The sequence below is a fragment of the Tamandua tetradactyla genome, chromosome 10 (assembly GCF_023851605.1).
Source record: "Tamandua tetradactyla isolate mTamTet1 chromosome 10, mTamTet1.pri, whole genome shotgun sequence".
Lineage (NCBI taxonomy): Eukaryota > Metazoa > Chordata > Mammalia > Pilosa > Myrmecophagidae > Tamandua > Tamandua tetradactyla.
The window spans coordinates 70,910,304-70,931,049 of NC_135336.1; the positions used below are offsets into that span (position 1 = coordinate 70,910,304).

Genomic DNA, 20,746 nt, shown 5'->3' on the forward strand with positions numbered 1-20,746 from the left:
CCATTCATTTTACTTCCCCCATGTTACAAGGAAAGAGGTGGCCCCTTCATAAGGATGAATTCCTTCATGTATGATCAAGATCAATCTCCTCCAACATTCTTAGGGATCCTACTTTGATGATTCTCCCTTTCTATCATGGGCCTTCAACAACAAAAAAAGGGTAATTTTATTTGTGTCTTCAGATTACAAAGAAATCTCACCTTTACTGCTACCATAATCGTTTGCATTTACCACCCCCTTCTCCTTCACCACAATAACAGACTTTGTGAATGAGTAAAGTCATCTTTTCTACCTCATCCCCTCCCACTCACTTTTATTTTATTTTAAAAACAATCTTGAACTATCAAAACATTGGAAGAAAAACTAATTTTCCACATAAGCTATATTGTTGCTCTGCTATTGATTTTAAGCCTGTTTCTGATGCTCAGACTAATGTACATGAGTCAATTTATTTCCCAAGATAGGTAGAACAACTCTTTTATAGCCTTGATCCCATTTATGAAGAGACAATGCAATTTACTAAATGGTGGCCCAGTGACCTGAGAGGTTAATTTAGTTCAAACTTGAAAATATTTTTAATCTTTCTTGAGAAGTTGATTCACTATCTAATACAGCTCTCGGGTGATCTGAATCAGACCCATGTCTACCTGCTCATGTAGGAAGAGTGGATTTATTCACATTCCCATTCAGCTAGCTTCTCAAGCTATATTTGAGTCCAGATTCAGGGTTAAACCTTTGGCATCCAAGAGTAACTTCACTGACAACCTTATGCAAGAAGGGGCTGGAGCCAAGGTATAAAACCCCTGCAGAGAATAGAAAGTGATCACAAAATTGCTACTGAAGAAAATGAAGAGTGGGCCTGTAAGAAGGTTAGGTTCTGCAATATACATTGCTTTCATTTCTGTTCTATTGTTAAGTTTATATCAGCTTATCATGTCAACAGGTATTTAACTGGATTAAACTGAACTTTTAGGGGAGTTAATATGTTCATGTCAGGAAGCAGGATATAGATGCAGGAATATAATGAGCTAGTAGAAGAATGCAAAAAGAGACCTCAGAGGATCACAGCAATTATATGTAGAGCCAATGTTAATATTGGGGATTAAATATAATTCTTAAGGCAAAGCCATGGGAAAAATTTCCCCTTAAGGCTATTTATTAATACCTGTCCTAATCTTTCATTGATTTTTTTTGTCCTGAGAATAATGGGAATGGACAAATTACTAAGCTTAAAGCATATTTTGAAGAACATACCAAATTTTATTTTTTCTATTGACTACTTGATGAACTCTTACCTCTCCCAGATCCTGTTACCTCATCCCCATTTTAGGAATATCACTTTCTGTAGGATTATCAGTTGTGAGTATTAAAACTATCAATGAAGCTTTGAATGATAGAGATGGTGGCACTACCCAAAATCTACCCCACCACACTTCTGATTCAGCACATTGTGGGCAGTGCAAGGTGATTCTAAGATATGTTTAGCATTGGAAATTACGTCTTCTTTAAGATAAAAGTTTTCCAGATCATACTAATATAGGGTTATGATGTGATCATCCTAATTTCAGTTTTCATGAATGACATACAAAATCATTACATCAGCATTTTAAATGATTCCCTTTCCCCATATCCACTAGTCTCCTCCTGACTCACATTCCACGCGCTCTTAGGGTAAAGAAAGAACAATCAAAAGCCACCTATCACTGGAAATAAACTTTGAAATCTGACAAAAAAATTAATTGATGAAATGGGCATTTTGAACCTTCTTCTAGCTCTTACTCTCAGAGATTCCAGTTGAATGAGCACAAAAGTTACCACAAAATAGAGACTGCTGTCTATCTAAAGATTGCTGGCTGCTGGATTCACGGTGAAAGTGTAAAATTTTCACTTATTTTTACAACCAAGGTGTGCTGGTTTGAAATGTTGTATGTACCCTAGAAAAGCCATGTTTTAATCCTAATCCCATTTTGTAAAGGCAGCCATTTCTTCTAATCCCTATTCAATGCTGTATGTTTGAGACTGTAAGTAGACCATCTCCCTGGAGATGTGATTTAATCAAGAGTGGTTGTTAAACTGGATTGGGTGATGACATGTCTCTACCCATTTAGGTGGGTCTTGATTGGTTTCTGAAGTCCTATAAAGAGGAAACATTTTGGAGAATGAAGGAGATTCAGAGAGAGCAGAGAAGACTGACTCATGGCTTCTCACAGCCGTGAGAAGCAGAATCCACCAGACAGTGACCTTTGGAGATGAGGAAGGAAAATGTCTCCCGGGGAGTTTCATGAAACAGGAAGCCAGGAGAAGCTAGCAGATGACACCATGTTTGCCACATGCTCTTCCAGATGAGAGAGAAACTCTGACTGTGTTTATCATGTGACTTCTCACTTGAGAGAGAAACCCTAAACTTCATCAGCCTTCTTGAACCAAGGTATCTTTCCCTGGATGCCTTTGATTAGACATTTCTATAGACTTACTTTAATTGGGACATTTTCACAGCCTTAAAACTGTAAACTAGCAAGTTATTAAATTCATTTTCTGGTATATTGCACTCTAGCAGCTAGCAAACTAGAACAGATTTTGGTACCAGGAGTGTGGTGCTACTGCAGTTTGCAATACCAAATATGTTGAAACAGCTTTTTAAATGGATAAGGAGAAGATTTTTGAGGAGTTGTGAGAAGCTTGATAGAGAAGGCCTAGAATGCTTTGAAGAGACTGTTGGTAGAAATGTGGACTCTAAAGACACTTCTGATAAAGGCTTAGACAGAAATGATGCTTGTGTTATTATAGACTTGAAGGAAGATGAGCCTTGTTTAAAATGGCAGAAAATCTGGCAAAGTTGACTAGTGGCTTTGGCTGGAAGGCAGATTTTAAAAGCCATGGACTTGGATATTTAGCAGAAGCGATGTCCAAATTAAATGTGGAAAGTGCAGCCTGGTTTCTCCTCACAGCTTATAGTGAAATGTGACAGGAAAGAGATTCAGAGAGAGCAGAGCAGAACAACATAGCCATGAGAAACAGAGTCCACCAGCCAGCAATCTTTGGAGATGAAGAAGGAAAATGCCTCCTGGGGAACTTCATGGAACAGGAAGCCAAGAGAAGAAGCTAGCAGATGACACTGTGTTTGCCATGTGCCCTTCCAGATGAGAGAGAAACCCTGACCATGTTCACCATGTGCTTTTCCAGGTGACAGAGAAAGCCTGACTGTGTTCATCATGTGCCTTCTCACTTGAGAGAGAGAGACCCTGAACCATTGGCCTTCTTGAATCCAGGTAATTTTCCTTGGATGCCTTTGATTGGATATTTCTATAGACTTGTTTTAACTGGGACATTTTCTTGGCCTTAGAACTGTGAACTAGCAACTCATTAAATTTCCCTTTTTAAAAGCCATTCTGTTTTTGGTATATTGCATTCTGGCAGCTAGAAAACTAGAACACAAGGTATAAATAAACCCCCAAATATGGAAAGGGTTAAAAAATGGACACTGTATTTTTTGTTACAATATTTTATTAAATTTGATATTTAGCCCCTTAGTTAGAAGAGATTCAACAATTTAATTGATCTTTTACACTTAGTTTTCCTGGGACACTATTTGTGCCTCAAATAATCTCATTGCTTTCCTGCTAAGAGCTATTAAATATCAGCATGGAGTTCTTGATCACCCCCAGTTCTTGATAATTTGTGTTATGCACAAATTATTTCTTGCCAGTTTCTTATTCTTTATAAGAACGGGAAAACTTTTTCCCATTAATGATGGCTTTATCTATTTAAGCATATGGGATAGAACAACGGTTTTCTGAGAAGAGATAAAATAATTTGTATTCATTATTTTTTTAGAAGAAAATGGCCTCTATCCATTAGAATTGATAAGATTCTGTTTTGGAAAATATGAAGTTCCACTACAGAAAAAATGTTTAACATGAAAGTAGTTAGAATTTTTTAAATAAAAATGCTATTGTTTGAAATATATACTTCATGCCTGAATAAAATACTGGGAAGATCAATAAATTAAAAAATGTCATGTAGTGATAGAAAAAGGCTCTAGATGAAATTAAGAGTGTGCCTCTATCTAGCTACATACCTGTACATCTATCTGTTTATGAGCATAGCCATCTTTGGTTATTAAGACTAATTCTTCTGTCTTAAATGTGTGCTTAAACAATCTCTTTAATAAAAAACATCACCTTTAATTTAATTTTTATTTAAAATTTTAAGACTAACATCATACAGAACCATATGAATATTGTCATGATTTAAACACATCAGCTCAGTGGATGTCAACTCTCTGTAGTTAAGCCTTTTCTAACCAGCACAAATGAAATGGATGAAAAATTACATTTTTAATAAAACAATGATAATATTCAAAGGATGGCTCAAAAAGACCTAATAAGAAATAAATGCTATGACACAGAGTCAGCTATGGTCATTTCTCCCAAAGTAAAATAATGAAAGCTTCAGAGAAGCAATATTTTAAATATTTCTTTTGTTACCTGTAATATGGTGAATCTATTAATAATATACTAAACCAGAGACTGTACCTGAGTTCAGAGAATTATAGGTAAGTCTTATAAAGAGGATGTTAACCACCGAATTGGCATTTTCCTGAATCCAAATGCAAAAGGTCGTTCCACCTCCTGACATATCACTATTACTAAAACAAAATCCTATTAGAATTAGTAGCTCCACAATGAATATCAAATGAACATCCCATTATGGATATAATCATACAGCATTTTAGAAGTAGCTATTCAGTACAATTTCCCAGGATTTAGCTACATGATTCTCATTACCATTAATAAAATATGAAGCTAAATCTCCTTGATGCATTTGACCCTAAGAATATCATGTTTCCTACTTTAAGGGGAAAAAACGATTGTACAAGTTTTTCCTTAGCAGATATTAAAAATAAATCCTTATCACTGTAACACAGTGTGATCTAGTTTTTAAGGTTTCCTTTATGGAGCAAAAAAGTGATAAACATGTCATTCATTTAGGTCTTGATTGCCCTGATTAAAAAAGTAGTTTAGGTAATAAAGCAAGCCACCTTCACCTGCTTTCACTGCAGGTCAGGTTAAATTAGAAAAAAGGAAAAAAAAAATCTGTTGGCAACCCAATTCATTGTATTTGTATTAATTTGAACGAAGATAATTTAACTTAAATATATAAAATTATGCAAAAACATGTAACTGCTCATAAACAGTTACATTTTGTCATTTATACTCATGCACAGAGAGTCAAGCCACATTATTCCTTTGGTTCTGCTCATCTTTTATGTCTTCTGGCTTCCAGTTTCTTTCCAGAACATAGGTTTGGTGGGAGTATTTCTCAGAGCTGGGAATTTAATTCAGAAGAATACAAATATCTGACAGTGTGGCATTTGGTGACAAGAATATTTCTCATCATGTATATTGCCATTTTATGGTGATTTTTCTGCATTTAGTCCGTAATCTTCTGTTTATTATTCCTATCAAACCTGTTGCCAGTAAAGTCTAGAAAACAAAATGCATGGGGGAGGGGGATTAAGAAAAGAAGAAAAATGATACCACAGCTTTTCTTTTACAGGCATACTTTGCTTTTTTTGTACTTTGCTTAATTATGCTTTGCCAAAATTGCATCTTTTATAAATTGAAGGTTTGTGGCCACGCTGTGTCCAGCACCATTTTTCCAAAATGTGCTATCTTTGGGTCTCTGTGTCACATTTGATAATTCTTGCAATACTTCAAACTTTTTATTATTATTATAACTGCTATGGTGAGTTATTATCAGTGACCTTTGATGTTACTAATTGTTTTGAGGCTCATGAATCACACCATTACACAACAGTGAACTTAAAAGGTAAAAGTAACTGTGTTCTGACTGCTTCATCCACCAGCAGTTCCCCATTGTTCTTCCACTCCTCAGACTTTTCATTCCCTGAGACACAATAATGTAAAAATTAGGCCAATTAACAACTCTACAATAGCCTCTAAGTGTTTCAAGTGTAGAAGAAGCTAGTAGAGGTTGGTACATGAGGTTTAAGAAAAGAAGCCATCCCCGAAACATAAAAGTTTAAGGTGAAGCACGTGCTGATGTAGAAGCTTCAATAAGTTACCAAGAACTAGCTAAGATGACTGATGATGGTGGCAACGTTAAACAACAGATCTTCATTGTAGACAAAATAGCTTTTTATTGGCAGAAGATACCATGTAGGAGTTTTTCATAGCTAGAGAAAAGTCAATACCTGGTTTCAAAACTTAAAGGACAGGCTGACTTTCATGTTAGAGACAAATGCTGCTGGCATCTTGAAATTGAAGTTAATGTCAATGAACATTCTGAAAGTCCTAAGGCCCTTAGGAATTATGCTAAATCTCCTCTGCCTATGCTCTATAAATGGAACACAAAGCCTAAAAGACAGTGCGTCTGTTTACAACATGCTTTACTGAATACTTTAGGCCCACTGTTGAGACTTACTGCTCAGATAAAAAAAGATTCCTTTAAAATTCTAACTACTTATTGACAGTGTACCTGGTCACCCAAGACCTCTCATGGAGATGTACAATGCAATGAATGCTATTTTCATGCCTGCGAACACAATATCTATGCCAGATATTGTATATATATATATATATCTGTATATATATATATCTGTATATATATATACAATATATATGTGGTGGACCCCAGAAATGCCACGTCCTTCGATCCTCATTCAATGTCGTTGGCTGGGAGCATTTTGATTGTTCCCATGGGAGATGTGACCCACCCAATTATGGGTGGTGACATTTGATTGGATGGCTTCAATGGAGTTGTGACTCCATCCATTAATTCTTTAAAAGAGGAAGCATTTTGGAGAGAGTCCCTTTTTAGAGCCACAAGAAAGTCACAGCAGAATGCTGTGGAACCACAAAGCAGAGAGTCCACCAGCTAGCAACTTTTGGAGGTGAAAAATACCTCCTGGGGAACTTTATAAAGCAAGAAGCCTGGAGAGAAAGCCAGTGGACACCACCATGTTCGCCATGTGCCCTTCCAGCTGAGAGAGAAATGCTGAACATCATCGACCTTCTTGAACCAAGATATCTTTCCCTGGATGCCTTAGATGGGATGTTTCTATAGATTTGTGTTAATTGCAACATTTTCTTGGCCTTAGAACTGTAAACTAGCAACTCATTATATTCCCCTTTTTAAAAGCCATTCAGTTTCTGGTATATTGCATTCTGGCAGCTAGCAAACTAGAACAACATCTATTCTGCATTCCAATGACTGAGAGTCATTTTGACTTTCAAGTATTATTTAAGAAATACATTTTGTAGGGCTTTAGATTCCATAGATAGTGAGTCTTCTGATGGGTCAGGGAAAAGTAAATTGAAAACCTTGTGGAAAGGTTTCACCACTCTAGATGTCATTAAGAATATTTCTGATTCAAGGGAGGAGATCAAAATGTCAAATTCACAGGAGTTTGGAAGAAATTGACTTCAACCCTAATGGATAACTTTGAGGGGCTCAAGACTTCAGTGGAGGAAGTAATTGTACATGTGATAGAACTAGAAGAGAACTAGAATTAATAGTGCAGTCCAAGGATAGACTGAATTCTGCAATTTCATGATAAAACTTGAACAGATCAGTACTTATGCATGAACAAAGAAAATGTTTTCTTGAGTTGGAATCTACTCCTGGTGAAGATGCTGTGATCATTGTTGAGATAACAACATGAAATTAAATGATAAAGCAGTGGCAGGGTTTGGGAGGGTTGACTAAAAGTTTAAAGCAGTTATACCATGGGTAAAATGCTATCAAACAGCATCAAATTATATAGAGAAATCTTTTGTGAAAGGGCCAATTGATGCAGCAAGCTTCATTGTTGTCTTATTTTTAGAAATTACCACAGTGTATTAGTCAGGGTTTTCTAGAGAAATAGAACCAATGGGAGATATCTGTAAATATGAGATTTGTAAGTGTCTCATGCAACCATGAGAATGCAAGAGTCCAAAATCCATAGGTTAGGCTGTGGAGCTGGCAATTTTGATGAAGGGTCTCAAAGAACTCCAGAGAAGAGGTTCCCTGGCTGAAGATGCAGTGAAAATTCTCTCTTCTCCCTTAAATGTCTTCAACTGATTGAATCAACACAAATGATTGGATTATCTCATCTGCAGGAGACAGCAGATGTAATCAGCCACAGCTGATCAGTACACTAAAATGCTGATATAGAGGAAAGATGCTGGGTTGTCAGGCCTGCTTTTTTTCCTTCTGAGTTCAAAATTTCCGTGTGTGTCTGTTTGAAGCTATTATGTACCCCAGGAAAGCCATGTCCTTTAATCCTCATTCAATATTTCTGGGTGGAATTTTTTTTTAATTGTTTCTATGGAGATGTGACTCACCCAGTTGTGGGTGGTAACTTTTGATTAGATGGTTTCCATGGAGATATGTCTCCACCCATTCAAGGTGGGGTAGCTTACCGGACTCCTTTAAGTGGAAACTGTTTTGGAAAAAGCTTTAGCACCACGAGAGCCACCAGACTCATCAGAGCCAACAGAGCCCGTGCAGCCAGAGACCTTTGGAGCAGAAGGAAAACATCCTAGGGGAAGTCTTATGAAATGAGGAGAGAAAGGTAGCAGACATAGCCATTTGTCCTCCCAACTGAGACAGAAACTACGAACTTCATCAGTCATTTCTTTGGAGTTAGGGTATCATTCCCTTGAAGCCTTAATTTGGACATTTTCATGACCTTAGAACTGTAAACTTGCAATTTAATAAATTCACCTTTTTAAAAGCTGTTCCATTTCTGGTATATCTCATTCCAGCAGCTTACAGACTAAAAACACTATGCTTCTCTGACTAGGGCAGACACCTGAAATATTGGTGCAAGCGAGCATTTCAGAATTGTCTTCCAGAAAAAACCCCACTAATCTGGCTTCTTAACTCCCTAAACTTTTAAAAATAGTATTTAATTACAAAGTATATATTGTAAGATACATAAAAGACACAGTGTTTTATTTTTAATGCCTTCTAATATAAATATTCATTTCCCACAGAAAAACATGGAATATAGATTCAACGTCTAAATAAAAGCACAGAAACATACAGTCCTTTCAAAGATTCTTAAAACTAAAAGCTACAATTTCCCTTTTAAAAAGATCAAGGAGCTGAAGTTATTGTGGAAATATAACTCAAAAGACATAAAACTAATATCTATCTGAGAAGAAAAATTTGCTAATTAATTTACACATTTTCCTGATACATACATTCATGGCTGAGATTTTTATTTTTAAAAGATAATAACAAAATAATATAATAATTATATACACATATATATTTTTTACCACAGTGCACGTCCCCATTTAGTTTTATAGAGAGCAAGTGTTTTCAGAATAGAAAAAATTTAACATACTGCCTTATTGTGATCGAAAAATATGCCATTTATTATCTCTTTTAAAGGGAAATTTCACAGATCAGTTCCTGCATGCTGTTTGTGCGTGAGTTTCCTACCCTTTGCATTGCTAAATAATTGAGACCATTAGCTCCCGAACCATGAAAAATTCATTTTAACATGATGTATTATTAATCAATTTAATTTAAAATGATCTAGAAATTTCCAATTTCAGTTTTGATGCTTGAAGATAAAGTCAGGCAATGGTTGGTACTTATTAAAATTCTGTAATTCTTTACTGTCAGATTTTCATTTGTTCAAAAATGAATCAAACTCTAACGAAAGTGGGATAAAATGGTAGGTTAACCATCTTACTCTACATATATTTATAAGGGGAAAAAACATTAGCAAATTTACTCAGTCAATTTTTCATCAACTAGCAATGTCGTGCTGCCATATTCATAGTCTACATCGCTATGCACACATGTAAGGAGAGTGCGTCATTTGAAAACCTTGGGCAATCCTTCCTCCTTCTTTCCTCAAATCTGATCTGGTTTTGATCACGTTCACATTCTGACTCCCTGATTTGATGAAGATTACACAGTAACAGTTAAAAGTATTGAGTACTTATGAGACAAGATTATAAGAACAATGTTTTTGCTGTTCCTATGTCACCTGGCAATACCTGCCTGAGATTAAAAGTAGAGTCCCATTAACACATACATTCCCCAAATCATTGTGATCTCTAGCTTTGTCAAAGCCCCCACACTTATTTCCAAGGGCTGCACATGTCTCAAAAAATTCCTCTCAGCTTTCATTCACTCTCAAGTCTCTGGAAGCATTGGAAGTATTGGAAGCCAGGGGAGGCTTCTCTGGCCAAGGTTCCATCAGTTCAGCCCTTGAAGTAACATGGAGCCTTAATGTGTTGCAGAGGCCATGCTGAATTCCACATAAGAGGAAGGTGGGATCTGGTAAGGTTCTTTCTTGTGTACACCAAAGCCATACCACCTCATTCTCTAATGAATTACAGAGTTTAGAGAAGAAAAAAAGAGTCTTTTCAGGTTTCACTATCAGGGACCACCCCACTTCAGCATGCCCTCAAACCCACAATACCTTGAAGCCTTGGGTCAGAAAGAAATTCAAGTGACAGGAAGAATTTTCAACCTTCTCTCACATGTGAAATGGTGATACTGTGCTAAACTTATATGTTTTAACTTCTTCTCTGACGGTGAGTTTTCCCTGTTATAGTCCATTCTTGGTATGTTGCATTCTAGCAGCTTTAGCAAAGCAAAACACTGATAATTTAGCAGATATTTCATTGTTGGAGGAAGGTTTGGGGTTGTAAGGAACAATGTGGTAGAAGAAAAGTGTTTCCCCTATAGAAAAGAACTTTACCTGAGATTTTATGGTAGAAAAATGCAGGAGTTGGAATTCAAAGAGATTTATTTGTGATGAATTTTGGGAAGATTAAAAAGTCAGTTAAGGAGGCAATAAAAGGATACTATGAACAACTTTACACTAATAAATACAACAATTTAGAGGAAATGGACGGGTTCCTGGAAAGACATGAACAACCAACTTTGACTCAAGAAGACATAGATGACCTCAACAAACCAATCACAAGTAAAGAAACTGAATTAGTCAATCAAAAGCTTCCTAAAAAGAAAAGTCCAGGACCAGACGGCTTCACATCTGAATTCTATCAAACATTCCAGAAAGAATTAGTACCAACTCTCCTCAAACTCTTCAAAAAAATTGACGCGGAGGGAAAACTACCTAATTCATTCTATGAAGCCAACATCACCCTCATACCAAAACCAGGCAAAGATATTACAAAAAAAGAAAACTACAGATCAATCTCTCTAATGAATATAGATGCAAAAATCCTCAATAAAATTCTAGCAAATCGTATCCAACAACACATTAAAAGAATTATACATCATGACCAAGTAGGATTCATCCCAGGTATGCAAGGATGGTTCAACATAAGAAAATCAATTAATGTAATACACCATATCAACAAATCAAAGCAGAAAAATCACATGATCATCTCAATTGATGCAGAGAAGGCATTTGACAAGATTCAACATCCTTTCCTGTTGAAAACACTTCAAAGGATAGGAATATAAGGGAACTTCCTTAAAATGATAGAGGGAATATATGAAAAACCCACAGCTAATATCATCCTCAATGGGGAAAAATTGAAAACTTTCTCCCTAAGATCAGGAATAAGACAAGGATGTCCACTATCACCACTATTATTCAACATTGTGTTGGAGGTTCTAGCCAGAGCAATTAGACAAGAAAAAGAAATACAAGGCATCAAAATTGGAAAGGAAGAAGTAAAACTATCACTGTTTGCAGACGATATGATACTATATGTCGAAAACCCGGAAAAATCCACAACAAAACTACTAGAGCTAATAAATGAGTACAGCAAAGTAGCAGGTTACAAGATCAACATTAAAAAATCTGTAGCATTTCTATACACTAGCAATGAACAAGCGGAGGGGGAAATCAAGAAACGAATCCCATTTACAATTGCAACTAAAAGAATAAAATACCTAGGAATAAATTTAACTAAAGAGACAAAAAACCTATGTAAAGAAAACTACAAAAAAACTGCTAAAAAAAAAACTACTAAAAGAAATCACAGAAGACCTAAATAGATGGAAGGGCATACCGTGTTCATGGATTGGAAGACTAAATATAGTTAAGATGTCAATCCTACGTAAATTGATTTACAGATTCAATGCAATACAAATCAAAATCCCAACAACTTATTTTTCAGAAATAGAAAAACCAATAAGCAAATTTATCTGGAAGGGCAGGGTGCCCCGAATTGCTAAAAACATCTTGAGGAAAAAAAACGAAGCTGGAGGTCTTGCACTGCCTGACTTTAAGGCATATTATGAAGCCACAGTGGTCAAAACAGCATGGTATTGGCATAAAGATAGATATATCGACCAATGGAATCGAATAGAGTGCTCAGATATAGACCCTCTCATCTATGGACATTTGATCTTTGATAAGGCAGTCAAGCCAACTCACCTGGGACAGAACAGTCTCTTCAATAAATGGCGCCTGGAGAACTGGATATCCATATGCAAAAGAATGAAAGAAGACCCATATCTCACACCCTACACAAAAGTTAACTCAAAATGGATCAAAGATCTAAACATTAGGTCTAAGACCATAAAACAGTTAGAGGAAAATGTAGGGAGATATCTTATGAATCTTACAATTGGAGGCAGTTTTATGGACCTTAAACCTAAAGCAAAAGCACTGAAGAAGGAAATAAATAAATGGGAACTCCTCAAAATTAAACACTTTTGTGCATCAAAGAACTTCATCAAGAAAGTAGAAAGACAGCCTACACAATGGGAAACAATATTTGGAAACGACATATCAGATAAAGGTCTAGTATCCAGAATTTATAAAGAGATTGTTCAACTCAACAACAAAAAGACAGCCAACCCAATTACAAAATGGGAAAAAGACTTGAATAGACACCTCTCAGAGGAGGAAATACAAATGGCCAAAAGGCACATGAAGAGATGCTCAATGTCCCTGGCCATTAGAGAAATGCAAATCAAAACCACAATGAGATATCATCTCACACCCACCAGAATGGCCATTATCAACAAAACAGAAAATGACAAGTGGTGGAGAGGATGCGGTGAAAGAGGCACACTTATCCACTGTTGGTGGGAATGTCAAATGGTGCAACCACTGTGGAAGGCAGTTTGGTGGTTCCTCAAAAAGCTGAATATAGAATTGCCATACGACCCAGCAATACCATTGCTGGGAATCTACTCAAAGGAATTAAGGGCAAAAACTCAAACGGACATTTGCACACAATGTTTATAGCAGCGTTATTTAGAATTGCAAAGAGATGGAAACAGCCAAAATGTCCATCAACAGACGAGTGGCTAAACAAACTGTGGTATATACATACGATGGAATATTATGCAGCTTTAAGACAGGATAAAATTATGAAGCATGTAATAACATGGATGGACCTAGAGAACATTATGCTGAGTGAGTCTAGCCAAAAACTAAAAGACAAATACTATATGGTCCCAATGATGTGACTCGACATTCGAGAATAAACTTGGAATATGTCATTGGTAACAGAGTTCAGCAGGAGTAAGAAACAGGGTAAGATAATGGGTAATTGGAGCTGATGGGATACAGACTGTGCAACAGGACTAGATACAAAAACTCAAAAATGGATAGCGCAATAATACCTAATTGTAAAGTAATCATGTTAAAACACTGAATGAAGCTGTATCCGAGCTATAGGTCTTTGTTTTGTTTTGTTTTGTTTTGTTCTTACTATTATTACTTTTATTTTTTTTCTCTATATTAACATTCTATATCTTTTTCGGTTGTGTTGCTAGTTCTTCTAAACCGATGCAAATGTACTAAGAAACGATGATCATGCATCTATGTGATGATGTTAAGAATTACTGATTGCATATGTAGAATGGTATGATTTCTAAATGTTGGGTTAATTTCTTTTTTCCGTTAATTAATAAAAAAAAAGTAACAAAGAAAAAAGGACAGGACAAGGTATTGTGATATGCTAGAAACCAAAGTACAATAAAAACAGACTCAGAGGTTCCCAGATAAAGTAGCCATCACAGGAAGTTTAAGTGTGTCTCTATGTTTTAGAAATTAGAAGTCAAGATTATGAAATTCATTGAAGAACTAATAGCTATAATATTGAAAAATAAAGTAACAATTTAGAAATGCCAAAAAAAATTATTTTAAATAATAGGGGGAAGAAACGTTGAAATAAATTGAACAGATGGAAATACTAGTGAACAATGAAAGGGAATGGTAAGGGGTATAGAAAAAAATAGGGGGAACAAAGGTTAAAATCTATTGAGTAGCTGGATATATTACTGGTCAATAAGAGGGAGGGGTAAGGGGTATGGTATGTGTGAGGTTTTTTTTTTTCTTTTTATTTCTTTTCTGGAGTGATGCAAATGTTCTAAAAAATTATCATGGTGATGAATATACTACATTGTGACAATATCAAGAGCCATTGATTGTACACCATGCACAGAATGTTTGCATGTTAAGAATGTTCATGTTAGTATGTTGTTTTGTTTTGCTAATAGAAAAGAAATTAAATATAAAAATTATTTTATAAAAAAAAAAGTCAGTTAAGATTATTAATATGGAAAAGAAAAGTGAGACAATCTCCTTTCTGATAACCCACAGGACGGAAAAAAAACTCTTTTGTTGCTATGTTTTCTATGCTATTTCTATTTATTTTACATACTTCTGTACTGCAAATAATACCTGTCTTTTTTGTTTAGATGTGTTTCCCTATAGCTAGATTGTGTGCTCACAGAGAGCGAAAACCATGTTTATTTATCTTGGTATACTGCCTATCTATGGCAGAAACTTTGATATATGTTTGTTGAATTAAACTGAATTTCAAGGTTTTATCTTTTCATTTGGACTCCTATAATGCAGCCTATTAGCTATTTATAATTTTGGCTCTTCTTGGGACTAAAACCTGCCAAATTCTATTCATGATCATTGGAATTTGCCATCCAAAAGAATGACTCAACAAAATGGAATGGCATGCCTCCAAGTACTGTTCATTCATGATAAATTTATCATCATTTGTGAAACTCCCAAATCCCCAGACTGGAAAGTAGATACTAATTTGCAATTTGATTTATTTTAAATAGAGGATTCACTGTACTCACTCTGAGTTGTTGAACCATGAACATAAATAAGGCATTAAGGCTAAAATTTTATACCCATTATTAATTTAGTTTCTAATATAATTATGCTGAAACAGAATTTCAACTTATCACCAAATAGCAATAACTATATGTGGTTAAAAAGTGAAGGTGGCTTCTGACAATAATATGTGCATATCATTGAAGACACAGATATTATCAAATTCCCCAGAGTTACCATTCTTTCAGGGAATAAATCTGGAGTGTCATTCACTAAAATGAATTCAGAGCACCTCTCAAGCAATAATATAGCAGCTTGATTTTATAGAACTTAACATTTGTCTAAGGAAGAAAATAATGCAAATCTTTCCATGCGTTCTGGCCTTGTCATGTATAACAATAATTTGTTTTAATGATATAATAATTATTTAGTCCAGTGAAATCACAGAAATGGGTACATGAAAGTGGTTTCAATTATGAAGAAAGCATATATATTGTCAAGGGAGAGTACAAGCATATATTTCAAAAATTGAAAGAATGAACAGAATTGTACCATGGTATAATGTACCTATAAATAAGGCCAAGAAGTTTAGATTCAATTTTAAATGGAAGACATAAATCAAAGAGGAGGTTCTCAGGGAAAGTCAATGTTAGCGATGACTGAGGATAATTTGTTTTGAGCTATTTTAGCAAATGATGTGATGAAAATGTTTCCTTTAATCCCGTGAAGATTCAAAAAATAATGAGAGAAAAGTAAATGCCCAAACTTTTGGGTGAGCTGCTAAGATGTTATTGGACTTAACATGGGTCTTATCATAGCAGTGAGTATAGGGATTTCTATGATTAAAATATGTTGTTAGCTTAATATGTACATAAAATAGGTTTTTTTTTTTTTTTAACATGGGCAGGCACTGGGAATCGAACCCGGGTCCTCGGGCATGGCAGGCAAGCACGCTTACCTGCTGAGCCACCATGGCCCACCCCATAAAATAGATTTTAATTGACACAGTATGCAACCTGCATTAAACTTCATTTGTTTTTTTTCACCAAATCCCTAGACTTTGACTTAAAAATATATTTTTCTATGCAGTTGCATCTGTCATTTCATTCAATTTGTACAATATTTCTATATTTCAATGACCTAAAGAGGTACTGGATTTATTCAAGACAATTATATTCCTAGATGAAAGCACACAAAGCTAAATGAATTAACAGAAAAAAAAGTAAAATATATTATTTAGAAAAATTATTTAGAAGAATTAAAATGAAATACTATATCTAAACATTATACAACAAAGTCAGATATTATATGATCAGTAGTTAATTGATGAAATCAGTAAAATGCGGGTAGTTAAAATAGTTTTGCTTTACTCTTTCATTCTATATTAAGGTACTGAATTGGGAAAGAATCTATAGGTCTTATCAGATCTAAGTGAAACACTTGTATTATTCAGGCTTTCATGGTGGCTCTAAATGAACTTAGAAGTAAATAATAATTCTTTCCAATAATCAGCATCTGATTTCCCTTCTTTTTATATAATTTGGTGTTCACACTTATGTCATACAAAGAATAGAAGAGGAAATATATGGTGGAGAAATAAGAGATAGAACAACTAAATAAAGGAAAAGTAGTATCAGCGGCCTCAGAGAACACAATTCAGAAACTGAACTTACAATGTCTTGTTGACCAGCATGTGCAACTATCATCCATGCAGAAATAAGTACTTGCACACACAATTTCTTCAACCAGGAAAACAATTTCAATATTGTATATATTTGTTTTATATATCATCCATGAGGTCATAAAAGTTTGCACTTATTAGACATAATCTTCATTGTTTAATTTTGATCCTTGAGCACAGATAAAATATAAACTCTCCACTGTGTATCATGCTCCATGTGTTGTACAGAATCATTCAAAGATCTGATTAATGATTCAAATAACCATAATAAACCGCACCAGTGTGCATAAGATCTCAACCCTCAGGGATTCATTGAGTTTCAGGCAGAAGAGGGAAGTTGGTAATAGCTGGAGCATTTTGTTTTCGCCAGTAAATTTCTAGTAGGAACAGAGCAGACCAAGAAAAAGCACAGTGAGATAATGATTTTGTCTAAACAATGACAAAACATGCATGTGAAAACAAAAATTTTTGTTTTGTCTAGTTTTCATGTTGAAAAACAAAGCAAAAAAATTCATCTCTGAAATTGATATAAAATGAGTAAATTTTAAATAGATTGCAGTGAACACATGTTTGGGGGAATAGCACATTTGCTAGAAATAAATTTGTACTCTATCACATGTCTCCACTGAAATTCCAGAATTTGGAAAAAATCCATTTATTTCACTTATTTCAGGTGTACTATCCAAGCACTGTGTTGTTTTTATTTTGTTTTGCTTTTTTACTATTGACACATTAACGCTTACACTGACCCTATGTTGTAATCTGACTAATATCCACTTTTTCACCAGTGAGAAAATAGGCCATCGAGACTTTTGTAACTTGTCTGAGGTCATAAACTACTAAGTGATGGAGAGTCGTTTCAAATTTGAGGCTGTCTGTCCCAGAGACCATATTCTATGCTATTTTTACATGAGCCATATATCAGGTGAGAACGTACATTGTAAGAGAGTTTTGTTTTGATAGCTAGATAAAGAACAGCTATTGTTCTTTGAACAGCTATAAAATATAATGAATAGTTTGCTACTTTAAGGAAAAGGCTGATCATGAGTAGACCATGTTTAGGAAAAACATTATCTCTCTGGGACCTCCTTTCAGGATGCCATCTCTAAACTAGACATTCTGTTAGGAGATGTAGATGCTAAGGGAGAGAGATGTTTCTGGAATTGCTCAACTGCCAGCATTTGACATAATCTTTCAGTTGGTTGTGGTCATTAGTTTTTTTGGTACCTATAATTTTAAATTACAAATGGATTTGAAGTTTTATGAGTCTTTAAAAGTTCCCACATTTTTCAGTGTATGTTTAATTTTAGGTATAGCAAAAGATTCTGAAAACTTCTAAAATACAAATTAAAACAAAACAAAAACTGTTTATGTTTCAAACCTAGTGTCCTAAACTTATTCGACTACAGAAGTCCTTTTTTTATTCAACACATATTAACTCCTCAGGGTTTGAATTAGAATTTTCTGCATTCCATTGGCTAGAATTCCTATTGAATACCTGAAGCCTCATAAATATTATTCAAAACTGATAGAGTACTTGAATGGCTAGTAATTGAAGGAAATAAAGCCTTAGTAAAATTTTGCTTCAAACAATCAATATGTATATATATTTAAATACCTCTAAAGCTAAAAATACTCTACATCCTAATTTTCATAACTATGAAGAAAGAGAGAATGGTTTTTAGTAATCATTTATCTCTTTGAACTTCATTTTTTTCTAAATTTCTGAACTATTCCTCACTTCATTGTGTTTTTTTATCTTTTAATTTTTTGAAAAATTCCTGATATTACAGAGCTAAACTGAAATGTATTAATATTCCACTCTTACATTTCCATGACAAACAGAAAAAAAAATTCATGAGCCAAAACAAAATAAACAGGGAGAAGCTTATAAAACTAAATATGGATCTCAGCATTAACAGCTGAACAGAGAAAAGAATTAAAGCATTTTAATTAAAAAATCACGAGTGTCTGATAAAGTGTGTAGAAACTGAAAAATTACAACTATTTAAAACCTGGAATCATGTGACTATTCAGAAACTACACAGATGGATCACGGGTGGGAGTGAACAGCAGAAAGGGATTATGGATGAATCTGCATTGTACTAGCTGCCCTCCAATCCACCTGTCTCTGAGGAAAGGTTAACATTGATTAGATATTGAGCCAGCCTAATGCTGACAGCAGATCCAGTGATGGTAACTTGCCTATCAGTAGATCCTTCCACTGGTTTTGCAATTTTGATCTGTGCCCCAGACATCTGAAGTTTCTCATTGATTTTGGTGCTTTGATACCCGATTATGCAGCCAATGAAATCATTTGGAATGGTGAGCTCATGAGAAGTAGTCTGAGCAGATGCATCCAAATCTGCACTTTATCCCGCATGCCTTGCATCATACGAAAATGAGACTGCTGCATTGCCACCTGGTGCAGCCTGGCCAAATCGAGCTGTGGAATGTCATACTGTCCTTGAATGATACAGACCTTTAGAGGTGGCCCCTGCAGGTCAGGGTTGAGGTACATGGACGGGGTAGGGAAAGCTCTTACTGTCACTGCCTGTGCTGTACCTGTCCTGACCACCTGCAAAGATGACCAGAGAACTGGACAGCTTGGGAGGGTACAGGATGGTCATGTCCTTTTCAGGGGGAGAGGGAATACTCCAACATGACTACCCAGATCTGTTTGACACACTCAATAGATGGCGGAATACCAGCAATAGTGATGGCCTGCTCAGTTGAGTTGGGGGAGCATATCCCCTGCCACCTGGACCTGAGCCCCTGTACTTTCTCATATTTCCTTGATCTTGCAACCACCTTTTCCATTGAGAGAGCCACATTGACTAGCAGGGACCACCAGTCTCAGGGTGACTGGGGGTCTACTAGCAGCTGTTCTACTGGTCCTAGAACAGCTGATGTCCTCTTCCAGTTTGTCAACGATCATAGCAAAGGCTTTAAAGATGGCATTAGTAGGTCCAGCCAAAGTGAAAATTCTCTCAGGACAATTCCCTTCTGAGATGTTATGTGCACTGCTCTCTTTGTGCATCTTCTTAACTGATTCTCCTTTCTTTTTGATGATGCTGCCAACTTCTTTTCCATGCATAAGTAGCCAGATGGTAGAGTGACATTTAATCCACCTTCAGTCACATCGGTGTCTACCTTGAACAGTGTGCTCAGGAGCTGGTCAAGTCTTTGGTCGTTGGTAGGGGTGAAAGCCAAAAACTGCAGGTGTGAGGTGACTGTGGGGAGAAGGGGAGCAAATGGGAAGGGGGATGATGGAAGGCGGGGGTGAGGTGGGGGGAGTGGTAGGTGTTGAGGGGGCCAGTGGGAGAGGGCACAGGCTGGAGATTGCTCTGGCTGCTGCCTCTGCTGTTGTGGGTACTTCATTGTGTTTTATCATTGCCTTTCCTCAATTAATCAATGATAAACTTAAATCTGAAAATATATTTACCAAGTATATTTGCATATTCGTGTATGCAGGAACATCTTTTTCCTTTTACATTCTGATTTTCTCCTCTTACTGAAATGAATAGATTTGCTTAAATTTCTTTTGTTGAAAGCTTTGTTAAATGAGCTACCTCTTGCAAGATTAATACTAAACTAAATTAAAGTGATTAAGAATCTATTCACCACTCGAACAAAAACCACAGGGTGTTTTATAGATCTGAAATGAGCTGACTCTTTTGAAGGTATCTGTACTTGGAGCAAAAATAGGCCGCTGGTAAAGACAGGTAAAATAACTTCTGTCCCTAAGTTTAATGGCAATAAAACAAAAATTCCCCTGGGTGGTTAGCCATGACAGAGGAGCCCATATTATTCAATTCCTTCCAAATATTACTCATGAAAAACTTATCAAGGGAGATTGCTATCTACGTCTGAATTAAGCAAAATATTGATTCTATAAGGGATGGTGTTCCCAATAAAACATGGATCATACTCCTTTTTTATATGCCTTTAAAACTCATAATGAATGCATTTCCTATCATTCCATCATTTTATTTATTCTATAGCATGGATTCTTTCTA

General features: G+C 35.6%; 1 pseudogene; it reads right to left on the reverse strand.

The window, feature by feature from the left end:
- Positions 1-18,737: 18,737 nt before the first annotated feature.
- Positions 18,738-20,108, reverse strand: LOC143647694 (poly(rC)-binding protein 2 pseudogene; annotated as a pseudogene).
- Between the last annotated feature and the right edge of the window lie 638 nt (positions 20,109-20,746).